The sequence below is a fragment of the Equus asinus genome, chromosome 7 (assembly GCF_041296235.1).
Source record: "Equus asinus isolate D_3611 breed Donkey chromosome 7, EquAss-T2T_v2, whole genome shotgun sequence".
Taxonomy (NCBI): domain Eukaryota; kingdom Metazoa; phylum Chordata; class Mammalia; order Perissodactyla; family Equidae; genus Equus; species Equus asinus.
In genome coordinates this window covers 95,811,735-95,835,918 of record NC_091796.1, presented here as the reverse complement: position 1 = coordinate 95,835,918, position 24,184 = coordinate 95,811,735, and the positions used below count along the sequence as shown (strand labels likewise).

The following is a 24,184-nucleotide window of genomic DNA, read 5'->3' as shown; positions in this document are numbered from 1 at the left end:
TAATTACTTATAATGCTCTTGGCCTGGCTTGCCTCTCCACGATGCAGTGATGTTAGGAGTTCAGTAAAATTAATGCATCTTGCAGAACACATTTCATTAACTCCTGGTCTAGAAACATTTCTGTGGCGGTTGGGAGAATGTGAAGACCCCATGATATGGGTTAGAGCTGTGTCCATCAGGGAGCAGCTCCCACAGGTGGGAATGGTCGCAGGCAGCTGTCTTGGCCACTTTCCTGCCTTCCCCTGGCTCAGTAATGCAAGGGTAGTGTGTGTCAGGAGCTGCCTGATAACTCCTCTGCCCAGCCCGGGTCCAGAGTGATTGCCCATACAGGAGAGAAAGTGGGCTGGACAGGCCCATTGGCTCTGCCCCCATGAAATAAGCAGCTCTCCTATCAAGGGAGCATTGCCAGTGGCTTAGGAACAAGGGGACAGGGCCAGTATGCTTTGAGTGACAGGGCTGCCCTCATGTTGATATTCCACTGTGTCCTCCTGTGGGGCCACCCACTTCTACCCCTGGTCCCCATAGTCTATTCCCCTTAACTCAAGTAATCTGACCTTTAGGCTGACTGGGTTTCTTTAGAAGCCTGGCTCTCTGGCTCTCCCCATGAGCCCACCCTCCTAAGAGGCTGCCTGATGGCAAACTCCCTTTCAGCTGCTGAAGGAGGCCGAAGTCCACAGGCGAGGCTGTCAGGCCCCCATGGTGAATTGGCTGAGTTGTATACCTACGGGGTTGTGGATCTGGCAAAGCCACAACTCCCAAAGAGAATACAAAATGTCCTATAAGTTGGCCTCCTGCCCCCACAAACGTGGTAATTCCAAATGTCACCTTGGCATTTTCTTCTCAAATAAATTCTGTCTTGTTCATATCACAAGAAAACCAGAAACATGGGCTTCAGGACCTCTGCGCTTATTTCTCTGTCCTCTGATTGACTTGTTGTGTGACATGCTGAACTATTAAACTTCTTTCATGGATAAATGTGAACATGGACTTTGAGATTTTTTTATCTGTTGAGTACTGGAGGCCTGTGGTTTATGTTGAATCAAAGAAAAGAATTTGGACTTCCATAGTGTGTGAGTGTGTGAGTGTGTGTGTTTGTGTGTGTGTTTATAGAAGTAGCTAATATGAATTGATTGTGAAGAGCCATATGGACTTTAAAAAAATCACAGATGGTTCAGAAGGTTAGGAGATATCCTGAGAACGTGGCCCTCAGAAACTAAGGAATGGGGAAGATTTGGGTGGAAGAGCTGCGTTCGATTGTTAAGTCAAGAAAGAAGTCATAACAAAGGAATACACTGAATTTAGAGAGGTGCTTTGCCTCTCAGAACACATGAAAGATTTTTATGCTTCAGTTCTCTGTCACGTTCTTGTGAAACACACAAGATTGATGCAGAAATCACCCCATTTTGAGGACAGAGAAACAGAGACTCAGAAGGTAAGGTTGACATAGTGATTCTGGGGCAGAGATGGGATTTCAATCCAGGGTTTCCTAGGTAGAGAATATAAATAATATTTCATTTTTTTCCTCTGTCTAAAAAGGCCTTAGAGGGAAGCTAGTGATTGCCCTGGGCAGCCAACTCTCAGCATTGTGAGAAGCGAGAAGGGAGGAGTGGGGAGGGAGAGAAGGGGCGGGGGAACCAGGCTACCACCACATCCTACAGGAGTGTCCTGGTATACAGCACGGTGGGGTGGCAGGACAGAGAGCGCGTGTAGACGCTGGAGCCTCTTCATTGCCAAGATGCTTCTTCTAGCTTCCGAGTGAGCACGGGCCACGTAGAGAGTGTGGGCATGGGACTTTCTGGATCAGGACGTATACAGCCCTGTTTTCACTTTCACAAATGACCTCCTTGAATAGGGCAAAAGTCAGTTAAAACACTCGGATAGACGTATTCATGTGAAATTTATTTTGCTGATTTTATATGAAGAAGAACAAAACTTTTTCTAAGAGACAAACATTAAAAGTGTGTTTCTGAGGTTAACAGTGTTTCTTTAACGCATGCATGTATGAAAAAAGGCATTTAGAAACCACTATGGACATTTACTTTTAACTGCAGATATTTATAGACGAGTTCAAGCAAAACAGACTTGGTGCCAGAGACACAGATTGGATGTGGGTCACTGTTTATATGGAAAGATTTTTTTGTGTGCTGCGTCCTAGGAAACCTACTGGGCTGCTGAGGGCCTGGGGTATGTTTCCTGGTAGAGTATTTGGAAGTAGGGAGTTGATCGTTCTTCTTGTGGCAATATTAGCTACCGCACGGTACTTTTCCACAGGCGTCGGAGGGGCTGGTGGAAGTTTGGGAAGTCACTATACTGTGTGGAGTTGCTAGATAGCAAATGAACTTCAAGTCCAGCCCTCGGTTCCCCATTAAAACACCTACCGAGGGGTTCTACAATTAGCCCTTAGCTCCATACTCACTCTGTGGAGAAAACTCTATGCTTCCACTCTCCTTTACCACCAGTGGAGGATATAAATGAGGAGTACCTTTCTGGAGAGCCGTCTGGCAGCAGGGGTTCAAGGCCTTACAATCTGAATACTCTGACCCAGCAGTTATGCTTTAGGAATCAGTATAAGGACGTAGAGCTGTGTGCAAGATGTATGAACAAGGCTGTTTACCCGACAGTGTTCATCTTGGAGATAATCTAAATATCCAACAGAACGAGGGTGGCTAAGTCATTGGTTATGGCACAGTAATGTCGCGCAGGCGTTCCCTCACTCCGCAACCATTTACTGAGTGCCTGCTGTGTGCCAGGCACGTGATAGGTGTGATGTCAAGGCTGATACAGTCTCAGCCCAACTTGACACTCAAAATTTGTTGGAGAAACAGATTTCATATGTTGTGAAGTGGAAAAAGCAGGGTACAAAGAGTCTTTACAGTGTGATCTCATTTTCATGATAGGAAGACAAACACCCGGAAGACAGTCTGACTTCTTAACAGGTATAGAAGCTTTGGGGCTATATACGTGCTTTTTTTCCTTTTCTCTAGTTTCCAAGTTCTCCACAGTGACCCTTGTGATTTTTATAATTTTTTTTAAAAAAAACGTGACTTTGAGGGGCCAGCCTGGTGGCACAGTGGTTAAGTGCACTCATTATGCTTCGGCGGCCCAGGGTTTGCCAGTTCAGATCCCGGGTGTGGACATGGCACCGCTTGGCAAGCCATGCTGTGGTAGGCGTCCCACATATAAAGTAGAGGAAGATGGGCACGCATGTTAGCTCAGGGCCAGTCTTCCTCAGCAAAAAGAGGAGGACTGGTGACAGATGTTAGCTCAGGGCTAATCTTCCTCAAAGAAAAAAAAAGTGACTTTGAGGGGCCAGCCTTGTGGTGTAGTGGTTGGGTTTGGCATGCTCTGCTTTGGTGGCCCAGGTTTGGGGGTTCAGATCCTGGGCACGGACCTATACCACGCATCAGCCACACTGAAGTGGTGACCCACATACAAAATAGAGGAAGATTGGCACAGATGTTAGCTCAGGGCTAATCCTCCTCAAGCAAAAAAGAGGAAGATTGGCAACAGATGTTAGCTCAGGGCAAATCTTCCTCACCAAAAAAAAAAAAAAGAGAGAGAGAGAAAAGAAAAAAGAAAAAGGTGACTTTGGCAAAGAGAGAAAAAGAAGTGAGCAGACCTGGGTTCTAGACCCAACTCTTAAACTTGTGGTGAGATCTTGAGTGAGTCAGAGAACCATCCTTAATCTCCTCTCAACAGCAGAGGTGCAGAGATCTCAAGTTCCTGCCTTCTCTGAGGACACTGGGGGACTGTGTGACAGGGCTGGCAGGCCCTGAGCTTTCCCGAGAGGCAAGCAGCCAGGCTGCTGAAGCCCCAATCCCTGGGTGTTTTGCTCTGCAGGGCTCTGGTCCTTCAGGAATCTGGTGATGGACTCAAATGGGGAGAAGAGTTTCTGTATTAGGCATATGATAATTAAATTAAGGAAGTGCCTCTCACCTAGTAAATAAAAATTAGCCATGATTGACTCAGACTAACTCAGCCAAATGTCACTTCGCCCCAAGAACACAAATGACGCAGCACCATCGGTTGAGCCTTACCCGGGTGCCAGTCAGGGCGTAAAGAGCATTTTGCAGGCATGTTCCTGATTGAGGTTCATGATACTCCCTGAGTCAGTACTCATCACCCCCGTTTTGCAGGTGGGGACCTTGAGCTTAGAAGGCATGTAACCTGAGCAGGTCACTCGGGTAAAAACCGCTGAGATTCAAACCCCAGTCCTTCTGCTCTGAAGCAAAATCTTTAATTTCTGCTCTGCACCGCTTCCACTCCCAGAGGCAAGCTCTACTCTGGCCATAAAAACAGGTGTCTAACACTGGGGGAGTGTATGAGGGTGTCGTCACCCATCAAGTGGCAGCACATTGGGAACCTGAGGAATGCAGAGGCTCACAATGGACAGAATCTTATTTCTGATGAAACCTGATGCGGAGAAAGCTACTCTTCGCTGCCTTTTGGGAGGGATTATAGGTGAAGAAATTGGGGTTTGACAGAGAGAAAGAGACAGAATACATCCACCTTCACGCTCCCTATAATAACCTTTCCTCTTGCTTGTGATTTCAAATCAAAGACCAGCTATTACACTTTGTATACCTGTACCCCCCAAAGACTCATAACTTACACCAAGACCTAGCCTTTGTTGTTTGACTTTTTTCCTTGAAATACTTTCCTTGCTGGGTTTCAGCTTTGCTTATTTAGTAGGTATTAAAAGATTAGAAGACATAGAGGGGCCGGCCCAGTGGCACAAAAGTTGGGTTTAGTGCATTCTGCTTCGGCGGCCCAGGGTTCGCTGGTTCAGATCCCGGGTGTGGACCTGCGCACTGCTTGTCGAGCCATGCTGTGTCAGGCATCCCACATATAAAAAAAGTAGAGGAAGATGGGCACAGATGTTGGCTCAAGGCTGGTCTTCCTCAGCAAAACGAGGAGGATTGATGGCAGATGTTAGCTCAGGGCTAATCTTCCTAAAAAAATAAAACAGAAAAAGATTAGAAGACATACATAGGAGATACCAGAGACACACAGATAGAAAATTTAAGTTAAAATGAGGATAAAGAATTGTTTCTCTTCCCCATCAAAAGAATGTTCCAATATAATAGACACTGTTTCCTGTGTTTCAATTCCAGTTCCTCCATAGTTCCATTTCTTCTGATTCATCTTATATACCACGGTCAGATTAATCTTTGTAAAATACCACTTTCATGATGTCATCTCCTACCTTTCCTGCAACATTGAACAGCTCCCCATTGTCTAGGCTAAAACCCAAACTTGTGGGTTTGGGATTCAGATCCCTTCATAATCTGTTTCCAGCCATCTCTGCTGTTTTCCTCTGAGTGACCTTTTGCTCTGATGAACCGGTCTATTCCATGGTTCTCTGAAGACGTTCTCGACCTTTCTCACTTTGAGCATTTGTTTTTCTGCTCCCTGCAGTAAAGAATAAAGTGGCATATCCTCCCTTCCCTTTTTCTGAAGTCCTACTCATTCTCTCAGGCACTGTTCATATTTTTCCTTTTTTAAAAGAAACAAACAAACATGCCTTGAATATCCCAGCCTGGGGTGACCTGGGTTTCCCTTATCACATACTACCTTCAGCGGAGTCCCATGGCACATGGGGCTGTGACTAGCTCAGTGCATTGCATATCACGGGGGCTCGATAAGCACCAAATGAAGACAGTATGTACTGTACAGCTGGCTTGAAAGGAACGCTTCCTGTCCTAGCCACAAAATACTGCTCTACCAAGAGAGGACCTCTTACCCTTCAGAAAACGAATAGCCAATTCATCCTGTCGCGTGTTCGAAATGCGAACATTGGGATATTAGCTAATTATTTGTCATGCATTTGCCACCTGTGGCTAAACCTATTTTATGAATGAAATGGAAGCAGAGAGGTGAAAATACTTGTATGACCTCACGAAGCTGACTGTTGGTACTTGAACCCAAATTTCCTTCTCTTAACTTATTAGACCACTATTCCTTTTAAACCATGAGTCACAGACCTTCAGAAACTTCTGTAAATATTCTGGTTGCTTTTGTCATCCTCTCTTCTTTGCCCCAAAGGGCCAGATAGTAAGTATTTTAGGGTTTTCAGGCTGTACGGTTTCGGTTGGAACCGCTCAACCCAGCCCCTGTGGTGGGACAGCAGCCACCGGCAATTCATAAACTAATGGGTGTGGCCGTGTGCCAATAAAATTATATTTACCAAAACAGGCAGCCGACTGGATGTGGCCTGCAGGTTGTTATTTGCTGACTCCCTACTCTAGAAGGTTCCCTCCTCTTTGTTCCTGATGTTGGGTTGGAAAGTCAAGTTAGCCATAAGAAGTTTTCAGTTTGAATACTGAGCAGACCCTGTGGTTGGGTGTATAATGGCTAATGTGTAAATTATGTCCGTGGCGGGGAGACCAGCTGGTGAGGACAAACTTAGGACACTGTGGATGTTCAAGTCATAGACCGTGTACCTAACCAGCAGTAGACAGCCAGTCTTCCCATGCACCTGGCCGTTGATCTCAAGGAGACATGTTGGGGAGACTCTGTGGAGAATTTAGGGTACGTGAACCCATGAACTAACCAATCTGGGGGTGTTCTCCACTATTGAAGGGCATAGTTGCATCATCTCCCCACACAGCCAGAATGTTCCATTATGGCCAAAGTCTAGTCCTACAATCCGTAGGCTGTCCCATTTCTCACATCTGAATATGGACCCCAAGAAAAGTCATAATTACGACAGATGTGTTAGGAGGAGCTCCCTGGTGGCATGTTCATCCACAGCAATGAGCAGTTTTTATTGGCGGTAGAGGGCCAGTGATGTGATCCGTCAGAATCGAGGTAATGGTGCATTGTGGGAAAGTGTTACTAGAGATGGCTGATCCCTGTCCCTGGAGAGGAACAGGTAGACTTGAAAAGAAAACCTCTTGAAAACCAACTGTTGGTGTGTTCAGCTCAGCTCCTTCACTCCTGCCTAGGAATGTGCGCATTTTCCAAGGGCAGTGTCCTACAAACCGGGCTGGAATCAGAGGTTTTCGTCATTAAGGACTGGCAAGTTTATCCACTTCTGCTGTTCTGAGAGCGAGTGCTCTTTGCCTTCTTTCAACAGAGACAGGAGACAGCAGGAGATCCCGGACCAGGAACAGAAAAGCTTTTCAGTGGTTTTCAGGGAGTTATGGAAAATATCGGGAAATCCTAATTAATTCCAGGACAGAATTTCGGTGGTTTCTTGAGAGTTTAAACTATAAAGAAAGAAAAGAAGGAAAAGTTTAGTCGTTGGGCTTAGGAGAAAATGGACCAATTTTAGGCAAAGTTCATGTAAATAATGAGCAAATAATTCTTTAAGTTGGCTCTTAACTCTTGTTCTGTTATGGTTCTCTTTATATTTTACATAGTAATAGTAAACACTTGTATAGTATTTACTCTGTGCCGCACACCCCTCTAGGTACTTTTGTTGTTGTGTGCCCTCAAGCTGGCTCCGACTCCTGGCGACCCTGTGAATGAGTGATGCCCACAATATCCTGTCCTCAACAGCCCCCCTCAGCTCCTGTAGACTCATGCCTATGGCTTCCTTTATGGAGTCAATCCATCTCCTGTTTGGTCTTCCTCTTTTCCTGCTGCCTTCTACTTTTCTAGGATTATTGCCTTTTCCAAAGAATTCTGCCTTCTCATGACGTGCCCAAGGTTGGACAGCCTCAGTTTTACCTTCAGCGATAGTTGAGGCTTAATTTGCTCTAAGACCCACTTGTTCGTCTGTCTGACAGTCCCGGGTATCCCTACGGCTCTCCTCCAACACCACGCTTCAAATGAATCAATTTTTTCCTGTCAGGCTTCTTCGCCATCCAGCTTTCTGTACACATGTCAATTTATTTCATCCTCCTAGCAGCCCTATCAGGTAGGTCGTCTTGTGTCCCCATTTTACAGGTGAGGACAGGAAGGCACCAAGAGGTGAAATGACCTGCCTCTACCCTCACAGCTTGGCTAGGGCTGCGCGGCCTGTGTGCTTACCCATCCTGCCGCCTGGCCTCTCCTCTTTTAAATGGATGTTGTGGCAGTCGAAAGTACAAGGGTATTCCTTCTAATGGATCCGTCGCTTCCCAGAGCAGACCGATCAATCCCTCATTCAGTGCCTGACTTGGCAAAGATTTCTAATACTTTCCGTCTGCCGGGCAGAACTCTGCCTGTTCAGCTTGCTCAGAAGATAGGGGCGTCCCAGTGCGGCATCACGGCCGACTGCAGTGTGGGGTGAGGTGAAGGACATCTCCCCGTGTGATGTGCGCCTCCCTCTGTGAACTGACTTTGGCCCGGAAGCTGAAGTAAACTGAACTCACGGGACAAGCGGAGCAAATCAGAAAGCCTGAGTCTTAATTTCCGGTGAGAAATGCTACTGCTGCAAGTGGTTCCTGTTGAATGCCGGTGGAAAAGGCAACTGGTCATTGCCCCCCTGTGTCACTGGATGTCGCGGTTGCTGAGACCCCAATCTCAAGGACAGCGTTCATGCTGCCAGTGCGTTGGGTGGGCCTTGGAACAGGTCTCACCTTTGCAGAATCTGTAGGGGCCTCCAGTACCCCGACTCTGCTCTCTGCCCCTTTCAGGAGGACGCTTTGGTTCTTTAGGTATGTTAACACAGTCTACCCTGCAGGCTGAGAACTGGGCGGTCTCTCTCCCTGGGACTTTGCATATCTATACCCCAATCTTGCAGAAGGACCACCCTTTCTGTTGAAGCTGATGGAGACCCTGAGGGTGCTTCAGAGCCCGGTGATTACCAGTGACAATGTTTTAAAGGTGAAGTCAAAGGCCTTTCCTCCCACTGGTTCCTGGGGCTTCTCTTGACTCAGCTACCCACTGCTCCGAGAAGGTAAATCACATACCGCGTTGCAATTTCACCATTTTTAGCATAGAAGGAGTAGTATTGAAGAACAGCGGGTCCGGGTACGGGAGGACAGATCTCAGAGGGTTCAGGTAGTCGGGGAGAAGGGCCTCAGGAGGGACCACGTTCATCAGACACAAAGCACCATGCAGATAATGCAGTTGTTCTGAATTGAGAGGGGAGGGTTTGTCGAGGCTAGGGTGAGACCCTGGGGAGGCAAGCTGGAGCCTCAGCTGTCATTCAGGGCTTCCTTTGCTGCAGTCGGATCCATGCTTCGTCCTCTCTCCGTGTGTTCCTCCCTAAACAGTCAGTGTTCAGCCCTTACCAAGTCTTGGACACATGGACCCACTGTCGCCATGATGTCTGTCTTGCTGTAACCTATTCAGCATCACCTGAACTATAAATAAGGTCAAAGGAAAGGGCTGGTCACTGACCAAGAGGTTGTGGCCAGAAGGTGACCCACTGCAGAGTCCCACTGTTGTCCATTGACGAGGGTTGAACCCTCAGCTTTGCAGTAAACTGAAATAGGTCTCTCTCTGTTCCATGGGTGTGAGGTGTCCCCTTCGCCCCCAGCCCTGCTAGGAAGTGTTGCAGCAGCCAGAGGCCAGGAAGGCACACCTACATCAGAGAAGAGGTGGTCCTTTCCTTTCTTGCCTTCGGTGGGGTGGGCAGGCCCAGAAGCAGAACTGATGAGGCAGGATGGCACCCTGGGCAGGAGCCCTTTGGATCAGACTGCGGGGTTTACTCTCAGCTCTGCCACTTCTTAGCTGGGTACCATGTGGCAGGTCATCTTCGCCTGCTTGAGGCCCTGATCCCTCATCTGAGAAATGGGGATAATAGTACCTGCCTCAAAGAGGTGTTGGCTGACTGAGAGCAGATCACCTAAGAAAAGCTGTGAGCCTGGCACACAGTAGGCACACACGGGGGGATGTGGGCTTTGTATGGCCTGAAGCCTATTTAGTTTGGGACCCTCCTTAAGAAAAGGATGTAAAATTACAAATATGAAACCAGGTATATGAGTGAGCATTTATTTCAAATGATGAGGAAAACACACAAAAAATGTTTAAAAAGCTGACATCCCAAACATCACAAAATCCAAAAAAAAAACATAATATTATTAGTTTTTTCACAGATGTCTGCATTACTTTTTTTCCTACATTTTTTGCGCCGTGTACTCTTTGATCATTTCTTCATGTGACAATGATTTTGGAATGCCATTTTCTCTTGAGAGAATGCAAGATAATTCATTCTTCTAGCATGGTTGGTTGGAATTTGTTTTTTATTATTGATACTTTAGAAAACAAGGTTTTTAGCTTCACAAGTGGTTGTGGGTAATGTCATGTAAATTTTTAAGATTATCATCAAATTTGAGGAAGCTACTCTCAAGATTCTTTTGTATATGAGCTATAAGGTTTCAGGGCATTTTAAGTTTTTTTGTGCAGTGACTAATCTGGAATACTGAAGATGCTCATTCAACACATTTCTGGGTTCTTTCCCAGGGCTGTGGAAGGGGCCTGTGCGAGTGAGGGGGTCTTGAGGCTTAAGCTTCCGTATTTCATGGTAAATCTTCTTGTGAGTACCCAATAAGTGTTAACTAGATCATATTTTATTGTTGTATTTATTTACTTATTTGCTGAGGAAGATTTGCCCCGGATCTCATCTGTGCCAGTCTTTTTCTCTTTTGCCTGTGGGTTGCCACCACAGCATGGCCACCAACGAATGGTGTAGGTCCACACCTGGGAAGTGAACCTAGGCCACCAAAGCAGAGTGTACTGGACTTAACCACTAGGCCATGGGGCCGGCCCCTATTATATTTATCGACACTCATCTTTTTCATTTTATAGTTTTGGAATTACTAAAGAATGTATTCTCATTGACACTAAATATAGTTAAATTTGTGCAACAGTCATTCGTTCAGTATCATTTGTTAACTGTCTACTTTGATCAACCTACCTGACGTTAACTGTTGGGAGCATTCAATGCCATAAAGCAGATAAAACACAGCTCTGTTTTCCTGTAGTAACTACTCAATAAACTTAGCCATTATGACTATCATCACCTGTCCAGCAACACCCAATCTGGTGCTGGGCATTTGGGGACAATGAGCTGTGACATTGTCCCTCCAGGCGGTAGGAATGGGTCCAACTGCGGGTCAAACTCTGAAACCTAAGGGGGAGTCATCTTTTGTCTCAAGTCCTAAATAGAGCTGTCATCCCCCATTAACCATGAATTCTCTGCAGTTAATCTCCATTCATGAATTTTCCATTCATCAGTAATACTCTATTAATATGGCCACATGTATACATTAAGCCATACTTCTGAAGTGCTCAATGATAACATTAAATTCTATACTTTTCTCCCAGATCTTTTTTTTTCTCTTTGATGAGGAAGATTGGCCCTGAGCTAACATCTGTTGCCAATCTTCCTGTTTTCGCTTGAAGAGGATTGTCGCTGAGCTAATATCTGTGCCAGTCTTCCTCCATTTTGTATGTGGGACACTGCCAGGGCATGGCTTGATGAGCGGTGTGTAGGTCTGTGCCTGGGATCGCAACCTATGAACCCCGGGCCACCAAAGTGGAGCATGGGAACTTAACCACTAGGCCACAGGGCCAGCCCCCAGATCTTTCTCTTTTTATCAAGTCTAGCCACTAAGTTTGTCAAAATATGATTTTCTCTGTTTTGTGATGTTGAAGACTCTACTATGGCAGAAACACCCGTGGACAGGGAGTCAAGAAATTGGATCTGCCACCAAGTCTGTGTGGGTATCTGTTGGGATGCTTATGGTTATAAATGACAGAAAAGCCAACTCACAGTGTCTAAACAACAGAGGAAATGAGTTGGCTCCTGCACTCACTCCTAGTGGTCCTGCCATTCAACAGCGGTCCAGCGCCTCTGGAGCTGATGCTGGTCAGTCCCACCTACGCCACAAGGCTGAGAAACTTGGGGTGCTGTTGGGAAGGGAAAGCAGAAAAATAGACACTGGAGAGGAAACTACCGCTGTGTATTCTGACACATGGCCCTAAGTCACTTCACTTCTATGGGTCTCTGTTGCCTCATTAAACCGGAGGCTTGTCTGACACCATTAGTAAAGTCCTTCCTAAATGGTAACCTTTAAGATTTTATTTTCTTTTTACATTAGTTGGCTTTTGTAATAAAGAAACAAACCTTTTCTGGCCAGAATGTAAAGCTAAGAATGTAATTAGTAAGCAAATAGCTCTGTTTAGATTAAATGATAAGTCAGGGCGGTCAGCCTTAGTAACTTTCTTCCTCCCCATGAGTTGTAGATTGTGATCTACAAAAATGAGCAATGGGGGATGTGAGGGAGAAGCCCTGGAAAGCCGCGTGTAACTCCTGCTCTGACTTAGCATGCGTATCTTCGGCGCAGCAAATGTAACTTGGTCGTTCACTCACCGGAGATCCGGGAAGGTCTGGGTAGGGCTTATTTTTCTTCCCATAACCATTGGTGGCTTTGCTGTGATGCTGGTATCACAAAGAAGCTGAGAGAGGTTTGATTTGGATTCAGAGGGAGCTGGTGTTGGCAGAAGCCAGAGAGTGACTCTAAATGGCAGTGGAATCAGCTCCCTGTGGATAGCTGAGGGTTTCTCAAGAATGAAACCACAGACCTCAGCTTTCTACTTCACCCACTTTTTACGGAGCCTTTGGCTAGTCTTGAGACGAGATTCCAGTCGTGGCACCAGGAAAGCTTTCAAGGAAGCATCTGGGTGTGGTTCATGAGGGAATGAACTCCGCGGCCTTGGTACCAAATCTTTTTGGGAGTGCCATGGACGTGAAGATGACATGGGTGCTGGAGGTGTCACTGAGCTAGAGGAGCATATCTCCCGTCCATCTCCAGGGTGCAGGGCTGTGTGAGGACTCCGGAGGACCTGTGGGTCATTGGGCTGCCTTCGTAGGGGAGTTTTACCTTCCTGTCCAGGATCTATGGGGAGAAAGTTAATCTGGTTAGTAGTACAGTCAGTATATTTTCCTTGTGGCTGGCTAATTTTTGAACATACTTAGGGAGTTGCCAAAGGTGGATCTGTGTCTTGATCTAATTCTCTGAAATATAGCTTTTGGAAAATAGTTCTTGTGTGGTGGTCATTGGTATTTCTAAACTGGCAGACAATACCACATAACTTTGTGTGTGAAGTACAAGAGAAATAGTTCTGAAATGGTTTCTAGTCACGTGTCTGTGCTTTGCAATCAATCCCTGTGGTTGTAGAATACTGAAAAAAGGTTCGTGTGTTGGATTGGGGGAGGGGAGGGTAAGGATTAGAGAGAGAATAAGTTACAGCACCAGTTGCCTAATGGGCACCTTCACAGTTGCTTGTTCCTTCTGAGAGTCCAGAGGGGAGATGGAGTTTCAGGCCTGGCCTCTGGAGTTGTCAACTGCCTTGAGTTTTTTTTTTTCCTTTTTGAGGAAGATCAGCCCTGAGCTAACGTCTGCTGCCAATCCTCGTCTTTTTGCTGAGTAAGACTGGCCCTGAGCTAACGTCCGTGCCCATTTTCCTCTACTTTATATGTGGGACGCCTGCCACAGCATGGCTTGCCAAGCGGTGCCATGTCTGCACCCGGGATCCGAACCGGCGAACCCTGGGCCGCCAAAGCGGAATGTGCGTACTTAACTGCTGTGCCACTGGGCTGGCCCGTCTTGAGTTTTTTTTTAATCAAAATCTTTGTGTTTTATGATTCAGAGAGGAGCACAGTGTTGTTGTGTGACCATTACCCTGGGCCTTTTGGTATTTTTGTGGATATGTCTGTCCATTCCGCGAATGATGTCCTTTTCCACGGTAGCATCAGGAGCTCAACCTCTGAGAGTAGAAAACATGTCTGTGTTTAGGGGCCCACTTGAAAAATGCTATGCAAAAACCAAACCAAACAAACCCAAAAAACTCCAACGAAGAAGCCCAAGAGGTCAATTGCAGGCAGCAAGTAACATTCCGTGATCTTGGAAATGAGATCTTGGCTAGTATAAATCGATAGGAGAGTGTAGCCATTAAGAGGGAGGGCTCTGCAGGCCAAAAGACTAGGAGTCGGAACTTTTATTTCATCTCTTAGCGCCAATTATTGACCATTGGCAAGTGATATAACTTCCTTAAGCCTCGGTGTCCTTATCCATAAAGGAGGATGACAGCTCCCACCTCGGAAGGGTGGTGGAAGGATGAAATAAATAATGCAGGTAAAGCTCTTGGTGCGGTGTCTGGCCTGTAGGAAGCCTTGGAGAGCTCTGGTTGTTGTGTGTGTTTTATAATTCTCTGGATGGCAGTAATTGGGTCCTTGGTCTTCCTTGTTTTGGCTGTTGTTGTTTAGATGTCTTGAACATCTTCGGGCAAAATTGACACTACCCTTGGTCCCCTTCAGGAAAATTAGGAGTAAGGTGGTGTTGGGCTGGTCTCTGGACCAGCCAGGTTTAGTAACAATGAAAGAAGAGGCGAGCTGTGTCTGTCAGACATGTTACTAGGGAAGCCCTGACATGTGGCTCGGTTTCAAAGCAATATGTTGCCCACCCCCTTCTGCAGGGAGGCGACAAGAATCTAGTTAGTGGAGAGTTGGAGAGCGGCTGAGACATCAACGGGATGCCCTTTTAGACTTTTCCATGTCTTTGGTTGGAGTTGGGTTTTCACACGTGGTTTGATTAAAAACAACAACAAAACTGCAAGAAGCCTTGCACAGAGGACTGAAAGAATGGCTTCTTGCTAGATACAGAAACTTGAATAAAAAACCATACTGAACACGTGAAGTTTGCTGTCGGCAGGTGGCAAAGGACTTTGCTATAAATATTGTAGGACCCCTCTTTCTCTACTTAAAAGAAACTTGCTTTGCAGTTCAGACAACAGAAATGGCTGGACAGCCGTTAGTTCATGGGTAAGAAACTGAAAACAATGTGAACGCTTTTCCTTAAATGGAGACAGAGGTTGGCCCTGGCTCAGGTTGAAGTTAACGCCCGGTCTTCATTTGCCTTCCGTGCGTTATTTCTCATACGTTATGCAAGATTCCCTGGCCCGTGACCATTCATTTTTTCCTGTCATTTCGAGGTGTGTTCGGGGCACAGCTCAGCTTCAGACCTTTCTGCTTTCACTTTTGGTTAGTCAGAACTGCATCTGGCAGTGTTTGAATATGAGTGCTTTCTGTGGCTTTTCTGTGGCTCCTTTTCAAAGTATTCAAAGCAGTTTAAAAATACATAATGTTCAGCGATCTGACCAAGAGCTAATGTAAGTACTTATTTGGGGACTACTTTAAAGAAAAAAAAACAACTATTAGACAGATTTGAAACTCTTAACTCTTACTATGTCTTGGAAATAGATACTAAGATTAAAAAAAGGTTTGAAAAACACGAGACCACTTCCACACTCACAGTGCTTGTAGTAGTGACAGGAGTAGCAAGTAGCACGGTTTATAAAAACAGAAGAGCTAAAATTCTTTATTTAATATTAAACAGGAAACTGAAAGTAGTCTGTAGCATGTGGTGGGTTTTCAGCAAACCTGCTGCTGGGTTTATCTGTGCTGAAAAGCCTAAAAGAGACGTTTTTCTTTTTATTCTCTTAAGATTGTGAGTTTCCATGAAAATTGTAACCAAAACATGACCGTTGGAAGCAGGTTCTGTATTGTAAGGTTTTGAAGCAACTCGTTTTCACTAGAACCAAAGGAAATTTGGAAGCAAATTGAAAACCTCTCTAAGAGTGGAAAATGCTTTGCACTTCTCTTTCGCCTTTGTGCCTGGCTGTCACTCACCAAACATGTGCATATGAATATTCTTTCTGAAGACCTGGGCTTCATTTTAAGGTCAGCCTTCAATTTCTAGAGAATATAATTTGCTGCTATTTTTAGAGCGTCATGATTGCTCGTAATAACTAATGGAAAAAACTCAACAGAGAAATAAATGTGTAACAGCTGTGTCTGCTTAAACTTGATTAAAGGCGGTAAAAAAAAGTAAACAGAAGAATGAATGTGACAATATAGGGGGAGAGACAAGCATCCCTCTCATTGTGTAAAGTTTTACAGACAGAACTTGTTCTCCTTTGGAGGCCGGCGGTGTCTATGTTTAAAGTTTACTTTGCTGTTTGCCTTGAGTGGGATCAGTGTTGTAGTGAATAATTTATAGCCAGCATGAATGAGCTCATTAGTCACCTTTTCAGACTTTAAATGAGTTTTGTGGTTGTCATTACTCGAGCCTTCTGTTCAGCTGCGGAGCAAAATGACAGTTTGGCAGTTGGTGCCTTGTTGTCGGGCAGCCTGCTCCCCTTCAGGTCTGCGTTGCTTTTGTATTTCACTGAAACTTTCCCTTTCTGTCCCCGTGCTGGTCCAGGGACTCTCACATTTCAGATGCCTTTTGCACCCCAAGTTTCAATGAGAAGTTTTTTCGGGGATTTTAAAAAAAAATCTTTCAGTTGCGTCTGCCAGAAAGAATGAAGGGGATGGAGGGAGCTTTTTCCAGCCGCTGCTTTGTGCGTGGTTTGATGTTTACGTTACTCACCAGGCGCGGGGAGTCCGCGGTTGACTGGCTGAGCCAGGCTCTCACAGGGAGGCAGGGATGTCAGGCAAGGGGATGTCATTGGAGTTGGGAGGGAGAAGGATGTTTCGTAGTAGGTTTGCGTTGTTACAGTCCCGAACGCCAATATGATGTTGGGTGTGTGTGGATGAAGAAACTTACTCCATCAAATCTGCCGGGCCAGATTTCCAGGGCCAAAGAAAACCACATTTTTCCTATAGAGGGGTTGACAAGATGACCTTTCAGGATCCCAGCCAACTCTAGGGACCGGCTCATTGGGAATGGCCATTACTTCTTCCCCACCTCTACGTCTTCCCAGTCCAAATCATTAAGAGAAAGCAAACTGTTGCAGCTGCCTCCTCACCGTGCCTTTGGAGGCTTGCCTGGAGGCTGGTATGTGGGGAAGATGAGCCCGGGCATGCCAGTAGCAGGTGGGATTTCTTTGGAACGGATGTCATGAGGTTCAACTCTCCCTTTGAACCTGGCCAGGGCAGCCTCCGGAGAGCTGTGACATCCACTCTCTGGGACTGGACTCCATCCGGAAGTCCAGGACACTGTGGCATGCCCACCTTGGCCCTCGGCTAACCTCTGCTGGCACTCAGGATGCATGGATACTTGCCCGGGTGCCTCAGCCAACCAAATGGACCCCTGTTCTGAGGTCTCTTTGACGTTTGCTATGAGCAACAGGCACTAATGGCTGCCGTCACCAACGTGGGCAGCACCCCCTTCCGGGGTTCCATATTGTTAGACAGCTGGCCTAGCACCGTATGCGGCATGTACGAAAGATGCTCAATATTCCTCTCTGGAAGAAATGCCAACTTAAAAAGGATGCCTGGTTGTTTGAGGGCCAAATTTTTGAAGCCAGTCAGAGTCACATGTCTGGGGACAGAGAAATGAGGTGTTGTTGATTGCACCCACAGAAAGACAGCGGTCTGTTTGGCTACTTCCTTTCCACCCACTACCCCTTAGGAAATTGAGCATTCACGGGCACTCATGCCTCACAATTTATGGGTACAATTTGCTTGCATCCAAATCACAATACCTGTATTAAAGGCACAAGAGATGCTACTTTTGGACGGAGTAGGGTTTCAAAGCAGAGGGTATTGGCGAACTGCATTCTCCAAGAGAGAGGAAGAGACTTTAGGTTTGGCTGTTGTAATAAGTTGAATAAGTTGCTAATCTCTGAAAAAGAACTTCGTGCAGCAGGGAAATACGTTGGTAATATTTTCATCTATGTACTGTTTCCCAGAGAGTTCATCAAATTCGGAGATTTTACTGTGTTTTTCAAAGACCATCTTAAAGAGAAGGGTTGATTGTTTTCTTTCACATCCCTCTGAAAAAGTAAAATGAGGAAAGCTATTTCTTGGCATGGTTAAGACTTTGGCAGACTTAGCCACCGAAACCCATGAGACTGTAGTACTTGGTGTACTCGCCGAAGAGAGGAAAACAATAAAAGCTCTTAAAAACTTCGGAGGAGGAAAAGGTTGATGATGCTACTTGCCTTTGACTAATCTGTGTAGTTAGTAGATACCAGCTTGAGAGAGGGGTAAATAGGAGCAGTTGTTTTTTCTGTTGAGTGATCAATATTTTTGATTTCCACTGTGCCACGTGCTGTGGGCAGAAGAGAGGTATAAGCAGGGTTCTTGACACTAAAGGCACTTACGTCTGTTTCATGCTCAGTATCGAGTTGACATGTTTTGTAACAAAGGTACGCCACACCATATTGATTATGACATAGAGGCTGAACTTTGGTTTTTTGTAAGTAGTGCCTTTTCATTCAGTTTGAAAGTCCCTTTTTCCTTCCTCCTCCTTTATTTCTTGACCACGATTTTTCCTCTCTTGAACTCCACCGCTCCTTTCCTTCATGTCCTTGACCCCCAAGAGTTTCTCTGAGAAGCAGCCAGATGCTCTGGATTGAGCTGAAGTTTCCTTTGGTTCCTACCTGGAGCATGCCTCCAAACTCTGGAGCCAGACTGTGTGGGTTCAAATCCTAGCCCTATCACACCATCTGTGTACCTTGGGCAAGTAGTTAAACCTCTCTGTCACTTGCGTTCCTCATTTATAAGATGGGCATCATAATAGTCCCTACTTCACATGGTTCATGTGAGGCTGAAATGAGTGAATATTTGCAAAGCCTTGGAACCCTATCTGGCACTGAATAAGTGCTATGTAAGTGTTTGTTAAATACAGTTGATCATTATTCACGGATTCTGTATTTGCGAATTTGCTTACTTGCTAAAATTTATTTGTAACCCCCAAATCAATACTTGTGGTGCTTTTCTGGTCATTTGGGGACATGTACAGAGTGGCCAAAAATTTGAGTTGCCCAGTGCACACGTTGCCAGCTCAGATCTAACAAAGCAGTGCTCTGCCTTCTTGTTTCAGCTCTCATGCTGTAAGTGGCTTTTTCGTGGTCTATTTAGTCCCATGTTTCTTGTGCTTTTGTTGGTGAGTTTGCTGTTTAAAATCTCCCCTAATTGTAGTGCTGAAGTATTGTTTAGTGTTCCCCAGCACAAGAAGGCTGTGATTGCCTTGTGGAGAAAATACGTGTTAGATAAGCTTTGTTCAGACATGAGTTGTAGTGCTGTTGGCTGTCAGTTCAATGTTAATGAGTCAACCATGTAAATCAATACGATGTCTTTAAATGGAAACATAGATAAAATAAGGTTATGCACTGATCAGTGAACAAAAATGTCGTGACCAGCAGCTCTCAGGAACCTAACCCTGTATTTCCCCTAGGAGCAATGAGTCAGTATTTGCTAATTCAGCGTTTGTGGAAACTTTCTAGAACATAACCACTGTGAATAATGAGAATCAACTTAGCTAAGTGGAATCCAAGAACTCAGAGTGGCAGCCTCCTTTAGGGCAAGCTCCGGACTCCTGGGGGGTCTCCCTGGTGGGGCAGGAGAAGCAGAAGTATTTCTGGCCCTGTGGAGTGCCTCAGCTGGGCAGAGATTTCCTGTCAGAGTTGAAAAAAATTCCAATGTAACCACATCTGGTCTTTTATAAGTGTAAGTTGTTACAGAAGATCAATCTGGAAATAGAGAGCAAATGTTCCCAGTCCCCTACAAATTCTTAATTCAAGAGTATTTTCCCCTCATCTTTGAGCCTACATCCGAGTTTGTAGAGAAAGTTTGATACTCAAAACCTATACACTGAAAGCCTTCATACAACCAGACAATAGACCCCATCACGCAGGGTGTCATGTCTCTTATACTTAGCAATTCTCCTGTTTGCTCCGAGCACCAGCCTTTTCAGAAAGGGATCATTTTGTCCCTGCTGATTGAAAAGATCACAAAATACTTCAATTTGGTGAAAAGCATTGACAACATATTAATTTTCCCCCAAGCTCTTACTTTGTGAAATGTTTGTGAAATTGTTTCGCACATACAGTACATGAGAATGCCAAAGTGATTCAGAGAACAGAAAGCTTCCCATAAACCACTGGAAAATGCAAATGGCAGAGAACAGAGGGAACAGGGGGCCACAGTGGCCCGTATAATATAATAACATGCCTCTAGCCTCTTATTTCGGCAATTTCCAAGTTTTCACAATTTTAAACAATGTCCCAGCAAACACCCTCCTAAATACATTGTTGTGTATTTCAGTGCATTCATTCAATACATATTGATTGAGTGTCTTCTGTGTGTCAGCCACTGGAGTAACTAACTGCTAGTGTATGTTGCTGGTTTTATGGAGCTTATTGCCTCCTGGGGGTAGGCGGTCTGGTGGGGAAGTTCACTGTCTTGTTACGGTATCTCCCTGGGATAAATTACCAGAAGTTGGAAATTTAGGGTCAATGGCTATGCTCACTTAAGTTTTAATTCATTTCTTCAGACAGCCCTCTTGAATAGATGTACCAAGACACCCACACCAACATTGGTATGGTTATTCTTTTCAAGTCTGTGCCAATCTGATAGATGAAATGAGATCTCACAGTTGCTTTAATTTGCATTTCTTTGTTTTTGCTGAGGTTGAGCATCTTTCCATGAATATATTACTATTTTTGTTTCTCCCTTTGTGAATTTGCCCATTTTCTCATTAGGGTGATAATTTTTTTTCCTCATTGAGTTGTAAGGACTATAAATTTAAAATATTAACCCTTTTTCATATGTATGGCAAATATTTCCTCGTTTTTTGTTTGTCTTCTAATTTGATTTATGACCTCTGGTACTACATACAAATTTTAAATTGTTATGCAGTCAAATATGTCAATATTTTCCTTGTGATTTATTTACTTAAAGAAAATAGTTCTACGTGCCGGGGCACCATTGTATGTTTTGTACAAATATTATTTAATTTCATCTTCATTACCACCCTGTAAAGTGAGTATTGCTGTTATTCTCCCTTGCTCCCTCTTTTTTTTTAGATGAGAAAACTAGGTAGAGAGAAAGAAGTTAAGTACCGTGAGTAAGGGTACCAGGCTAGTAGGTGGTAAAGTTCTAGAACATGAACCTAGTCCCAGGTTCTAATGCTAGGCACTGTGCTCCACCACCTCTGGCCTTGGTATCAGGCTGTGTGTGTGTGTATTTGTAGTTGCTTCATAAATGGTCGCTGAGTCTCCCCCATCCTTGAAGGCAAGTGCCATGTCTTTTATTTCTTCCAGTTCCTTCCCAGTGCCTTCCACACAGTACTGAGCATAGGGTAGCAAGATGCTTAATAAATACTTATGGACTGAATGAATTGACTAAATTTGGATTCTGGATCATCAGCTCACACTTTGTTTATACTCAAGGAGGAGCTGACAGGTTCTGTATTTCCATTTTGCCTCCAGCAGGAGACTTGATAAGCTCAGGTTTGGCCAGGGCACCTGCGCTAAGGAACTTCACTCCACCAGTTCAGCTGCACTTTCTCTTACCACGCGCTCCTTCTTCCTTCCTGAAATAAGCCTCAGGCTCTATGCCCTGCTGGAGAAATTCTAATAAGCCTTTTCCCAGGCTCCACCCTTCAGAACCTGTCACGTAAACACCAAGAATGTGCGAGAGGAAAACCCCTAGAGAGGACAACCCGGAAAGCCCAAAGGATGCTTGGGCAAGCCTTGAAACTCACTAGGAGGTGGAGGGTCTTCCAGCCAAGGTACTGGGTCTCTCTCTCCTCCGCACAGAAGGGAAGGAAGTGAAGAGCTTTTTTACCATTACAAACAGCATTCTCAATACGTCATCTCAAAGAGACTCTTAGTCAACCCACGGTTAAGGAGTGATCTTTGACCATAATCTCTCCCTCTCTTCTCATTCAATCATTGGACACATCCTCTTGGTTCTTCCTTTGAAGGCTCTCGTGCATTCGTTTTTTCCAGCCTTACTGGCTGTTCTCTAATTCAGTGGGTCTCAAAGTCTGGTCCCTGGACCAGCAGTAGCTGGGAGCAGCATCACCTGGGCGCTTGTTAGAGATGTGAATTCTCAGGCCCCAGCCCAGAGCTACTGAATCGGAAATTCTGGGGGTGGGCCCCGGCAAACTGTGTTTTAGCAAGCCCTACAGGTAATTCTGATGTACGCTAAAGCTTGAGAACCACCACTCTGATGGACCCCTCCCTTTATCATTAGAACACTATAAGTGTAATGGGTGCTCACTGGAGAGAATTTAGAGAAATATGAAAGGGGCAGACAAAAAAATTACCCCATAACTCTACTACTCAGAGAGAACCATTATTTTAATATTTTAGCATATTTTTCTAATTTTAAAAACCACATTAAAAAAATAATCATCTTTATTCCTTTTTGTATGGATTACTGCAATGCTTTCTGAGTGATTCTGCCTGCTTCGGGTTTTCCATTTTCTCCTTTCCTTTCCCAAAATTCATCTTAGGTCCAAGATCCCATTCTTCTTCTTCTTCTTCTTCCTTTTTTTTTTTGGAGGAAGATTAGCCCTGAGCTAACATCTGTCACCAATCCTCCTCTTTTTGCTGAAGAAGACTGGCCCTGAGCTAACATCCGTGCCCATCTTCCTCTACTTTATACGTGGGACGCCTACCACAGCGTGGCTTGCCAAGCGGCGCCATGTCCACACCTGGGATCCGAACCGGTGAACCCTGGGCCACTAAAGCGGAATGTGTCCACTTAACCGCTGCGCCACCAGGCCGGCCCCCTATTCTTTTTTTTTAAGTGAGATATATTTGACATACAATATTGTATGTAAGTTTAGGGTGTACAATGGCATGGATTTGATACATTTATATTGCAATATGATTGCCATTCAGCGTTAGCTGTACCTCCATGGTGTCACATAACTATCATTTCTTCTAGTGTTGGGAACAATCAAGATCTAGTCACTTAGCAAGCTTAATGTTTATAATACATTCTTACTGTCTATAATGACTGTGCTGTGTATTAGGTCTCCAGGACTTATTTATCTACTAGTTGTAAGCCATTCTTTTTAAGCATATTTCTGATAGCGCAACTTTTGGACTCAAAAATATTCAGTGAGTTCCTCTTGGCCTCTGAATTAGTGCATATAAACTGTTCATCTTAGCACTCAAGAAGTTTTGTGATATGATGTTTCCCCTCTTATCCACTAAATCCACTCATATGTGTGCTTCCTAAGGAAGAGAAACCTTGTGTCTCTGGCACCTGACACAATACCATGTGCTTGGCAGGCACTCAGTAAATATTTGTTCAATGAGTGAATGCATCTTCTAGTACCATCAAGTCACGTTTGCTAGATCTCCATGTGCCATTCATTTCTGCTACCTGGAACAGCAGTTGGTGCTATGGAGCTTTCTCACAAGGCACATGCCTGGGACCCATCCTAGGAGATGCTGATCCCTTCGGCATGGCTTCCTGGGTATCCCTAGTTGAGAAGCTCAGGTCTAGAATACCCCTTCCACATTCCACAGGTCAAAAACCCACCCGTCTTTATTAGATATCTTCCTTCCACAGTCATCTCCCCTCCCCTCCGGAGTCCTCTTGTTCCAGATGGTTTCACCATGCCTCCTGCCTTAGCTGTTAGGAGGGGGTGGGCAGAAGGGAGAAGTAACGTGACTCAGGCTAAGTCAATCAGATTATTTCACTGAGAATCTGAACTATGTGGTGGAAGACTGAGGCGCTCTGAAGGTGGTGGGTGCTGCAAGTCAGAAGGTCCTTTGGACTTGGTGCTGGCAGCCATGGGTGTGGTTGTAAGCGAGCAGAGGAAGCTTACCTGTAGGGAAAAGAGTGGGACAGATAAATAGAGGGAAGTAGGAAAGACAACATGGTCTCAGAGGGAAAGAAAGGGATGGAGAGAAAAACTGTCTGATGACTCGTTGGTTCCGTGCAGCCCAGCTCTGCTGCCTGCCCCGGGCCGACTGGAGTTCCCTCTTAGGTATCACTGGAGTCAGTCTGAAGGATCCCTGAGCAGGAGACCATCTTTCCAGGCCTGCTTCAGATTCCACCTCACATTTGAAAGTCCCTCAGGTCTTCCACCTGCAGTGCTCTCTCATGGCTCATCTGTTCAATTGTTACTGCTTCTGGGGGATCACAGGGCTTTCGCTGAACAATCCCATAAATATATGCCAGCCCTGGTGGTCTAGTGGTTAAGATTTGGCGCTCTCACCACTGCGGCCTGAGTTTGTTTCCTGGTCAGGTGAACCACACTACCCATGTGTCAGTTGTCATACTGTGGCAGCTGTGTGTCGCTGGGATGCTGAAAGCCATGCCACTGGGATCTCAAATACCAGCAGGGTCACCCATGGTGGGCAGGTTTCAGCGGAGCTTCTGGGAAGAAGGACCTGGCCACCCACTTCTGAGAAAACTGGCTGTGATGAATGGCAGCAGAGCACTGTCTGATATAGCTCCGGAAGGTGATGGGAAGGTGCGAAAACACCGGGCAGGGTTCTGCTCTGCTGTCCACAGGGTTGCTAGGAGTAGGGGTCAACTCGAGGGCAC

The 24,184-nt window shown here is 45.3% G+C and overlaps 1 protein-coding gene across 7 annotated transcripts in view; it reads left to right on the top strand.

Moving 5' to 3' along the window:
- Positions 1–24,184, top strand: part of FOXN3 (forkhead box N3) — a 396,443-nt gene that overhangs the window by 137,703 nt on the left and 234,556 nt on the right. The window contains exon 1 of one of the 7 annotated variants that reach the window (XM_070514181.1): positions 14,915–15,048. The exons of 4 other annotated variants lie outside the window; for them this stretch is intronic. The gene's annotated coding sequence lies outside the window, so the exon portion shown is untranslated. Of the gene's footprint in view, positions 1–14,914; positions 15,049–24,184 lie in introns of those variants that run through there. 2 more of the 7 variants (XM_014845875.3, XM_070514179.1) reach the window with 2 other exon arrangements.